The sequence below is a fragment of the Pinus tabuliformis genome, chromosome Q (assembly GCF_031772625.1).
Source record: "Pinus tabuliformis cultivar Carrire ecotype Pingquan chromosome Q, CPIR1, whole genome shotgun sequence".
Lineage (NCBI taxonomy): Eukaryota > Viridiplantae > Streptophyta > Pinopsida > Pinales > Pinaceae > Pinus > Pinus tabuliformis.
This window is the reverse complement of record NC_142296.1, coordinates 30,577,465-30,581,244: the sequence shown is the minus strand read 5'-3', so window position 1 is coordinate 30,581,244 and position 3,780 is coordinate 30,577,465.

The window sequence follows — 3,780 nt, the reverse complement described above, 5'->3', positions numbered from 1 at the left end:
TGATGTTTCCAATTACCTAGCAGTAGGTAAACTACTGAAACATCTAACCCCTAATGAGCGGAAACAGATTGTTCAGAAGAGTGCTCGATTCTCGTGGATTGGGGGCTATTTGTTTCACAGAGGGGCAGACATGCATATCAGGAGATGCGTTCGAGAAGATGAAATCTTTGACATTTTAAAAGCCTGTCGTGATGGACCATGTGGTGGACATTTCGCTGAGCGCAGAATTGGACATAAAGTGTTGCAGACAGGGTATTATTGGCCCACGATTTTCAAAGATGCAAAGAAATTTGTCCAAGCCTGTGAGAGTTGCCAGCGAGCAGGATGCCCTGGTCAGTCTGATGAGATGCCTCTGAAACCACAGTTAGTCATTGAACCATTTGAGCGATGGGCTCTTGATTTCGTTGGACCTTTTAACCCATCATCAAACCAGAAAACATATATTTTGGTGGCAACAGAATATGTCACCAAGTGGGTTGAAGCAGAAGCATTGCCTAGAGCTACAAAGGAATCTGTCATACAGTTCCTGTTCCATCTATTTGTACGTTATGGCCTTCCAAAAGAAATAATTATAGACGGTGGACCATAGTTTGCTGGGAACAGAATAACTGCAACACTCAACAACTATCATGTCCAGCATAAAATCACTACTCCATACCACCCACAGGCGAATGGACAGGTAGAAAGTAGCAATAAAATAATAGAAGCAATTCTAACGAAAACCATTGCATCACATAGATGTGATTGGGCTGCCAGACTACCTGAAGCACTGTGGGCTTACAGAACAACATGGAGAAGCACCACTGGTTACTCACCTTATCAATTAGTGTTTGGAAAACAACCCATTTTCCCCATAGAATTCGAAATCCAAACATTACGGACAACACAGGAAGTTGGCTTAGATCTAACAGAGGCACAGATTAATTGATTGCAGCAGATCAACGAGTTGGATGAAATTAGGCTCTCTGCACTTAAAAACACTGCCCTGATCCAACACCAGTGAGCTAAATGGCATGATGCTCTCATTAAAAATAAAGTCTTCCATGAGGGAGACTGGGGTCTGTTGTACGACTCCAGGTTTTAGGACTTCCCTGGGAAACTCCAGACTTGTTGGTTGGGACCATATGAAATCCAGAAGGTACATGACAATGGGACCCTTACTCTAATCACTATTGACAATTCTGGATATGCCTTCAAAGAAAATGGCCACCGAGTTCGCCTCTATCGCAAACCACTCACTCGGGAGTCCTTCTGCCAGTAGCTACGCCGAGACTCTGATATGGATATTTTTGGGAGGAAGAGAAGTCTTCCTCACCTGTAATTCATTAAGGAATTCATTTCTTTTTACAATTTGTACATAAGTTCTTTTTTGAATCATTTTTTGTACATATTTTTGAATTAATGTTTTGCTGTCATTTTTGTTGTTCCTTTTTCAAAAGAACAACATTTTATTCTGGCTGTTCCTTTTTCAAAAGAGCAAATCCCTTTGGATTAGCCGACATCTTGTTATAATTTGGATCGTTTTCTTTATTTTTGCGTGTTTTGCTGTTCCTTTTCCAAAGGAACAACATTTTCGATTTTTTCTGTTCCTTTTCCAAAGGAGTGGCATTTGTATGTTTTTGCTGTTCCTTTTCCAAAGGAACAGTATTCTTGATTTTTGTTGTTCCTTTTCCAAAGGAATGGCATTTGCTTGTTCTGTTGTTCCTTTTTTAAAGGAACGACATATCTGCGTGTTTTTCTATTCCTTTTCCAAAGGAACATCATTTCCATTTCCGCTGTTCCTTTTCCAAAGGAACGACATTTTTGCATGTTTTGCTGTTCCTTTTCCAAAGGAACAACATTTTTGATTTCTGCTATTCCTTTTCCAAAGGAACGACATTTTTGCGTCTTTTGCTATTCCTTTTTCAAAGGAACAACATTTTTGGTTGTTGCTATTCCTTTTTCAAAAGGAACGGCATTTCCGTGTGTTTGTTGTTCCTTTTCCAAAGGAACAACATTTTTTTGATTTCTGCTGTTCCTTTTTCAAAGGAACGACATTGGAATGTTCTACTGTTCCTTTTCCAAAGGAACATCATCTGTGTGTTCTGCTGTTCCTTTTTCAAAGGAATGGCATTTTCTGCTATTTGTGGTCTTTTGTTGTTCCTTTTTCCAAAAGGAACACCACTTGCATGCTTTTGCTCTCCCTGTGAAACAGCTTGTTCCTTTTGCTGATCTAAATTAAGGATGCTTATTGCTCTTGTTCTTTCAAGTCTTTTAGAATACAACTATGCACTTATGCAATGGATACAAAATCACAACATACTGAAATCAGCCAATCATAAATCGCTATCTTTATAAGGCTTTGCATTGGTAAGAGGACAAAAGGAAGGACACACTTATTTATCATCTTTTGCTGTCATTGTTCTACTAATTCTGCTATGATTGTTCATCTTTATCATGATGACCCCTTTTTTATCCTCTTTGATTATTATTTAGGAATAAGAGAAAAGGGTTTATATCTTCCTATTGAGATGTTAAGACTTCTTCCACCATTCCTACTCTTAAGGAGTGTTGAACCACCCCTTGTGTATAAATAAGGGAAAGTACTTTATGAAAAAGAAAGAAAAAAGTAAACATGACTTATAAGTTGTCAAATGCAGGATAGGGGGTCTCATCAAGAGCCAGCCTACCATGATCATGAGGACGAAAGCGAAGTGGCATTCCCACTATGGCCACCACACCAGGGATATGGTCCAAAAGGTATATCAAATAAACAACCCTTGGAACAGGAGGTCTCATCATGAGCCGACCTGCCCACTTTTCGCTCCTTCCTCGTGAATGGCATTATGGTTAACTGGTCACCAAGCTAGCATAATGGCCTACATTTTGACATCACACAACATTCCCTAAGTATACACAAAGGATCATGGTTCCATGGGTGAAATAAACAACTCTGCCAAGGTTATGGACACCTATCGACAGCAGAGCACTGTTAATGGTATCGAAGTCACATTATTTACACCAATAGGTGAGTTATTAACACCCTTCTATTTCTTATACCTTAGTAATTTATCATATATCATTCTCCGAATTATATAACGCATGTAAATTTATTATCACCAATCATGGCAGAGTAATTGACAATGACCGCAGGAGATTTGAAAAATACGATAGATGTCCTATCCTCCCAGCCTCGCATCATATCACAACAACCTCTTACGTAATAAGTGATCTAACTCTATGCCTCGATTTCGGTAATTCGCTGTTTTTGTAAACATGGCATATTTCCATACGCTGTTCCTTTATGACTCTGTTTCAGAGCGGGTGCTGCTCCTTTATTTGACGGCTGGGACAGCCTATCACATTGCGGGGGGGGGAGGTTAACCTCATTATTCCCTGGATTACGTGTCAGCTCACTATTCGGGAAAGTTGTGTACTAGGGTATGGCATGGCTCAACGGCATACTATTTTTATTTTTTTTGCACGAATTGCTGTTCATAAGCCATTTCTATGGTATACTCTATTTTTTTGAACAAGTCTTGCGTCTATTAGCCTCTCTGTGTTTCAACAACACGAACAGCTGCCGTTCCATTGAGAGTTTACAGTGAAACCATGGGAGGAAGATCGATCCAGAGGGAACCGCAGGTGTTGACAGTCTCCACTGCTGCCCAGGAAATTCTGACAAGAGCAGGGTGGCTGACTTATCTCAACCGCTTGCAAGAGTCTAACGAGACGGTGGCAATTGAATTCCTGTAGAATTTGCAAGAGGATTACTCCACAGTGAGGGGGAGACATATAGCA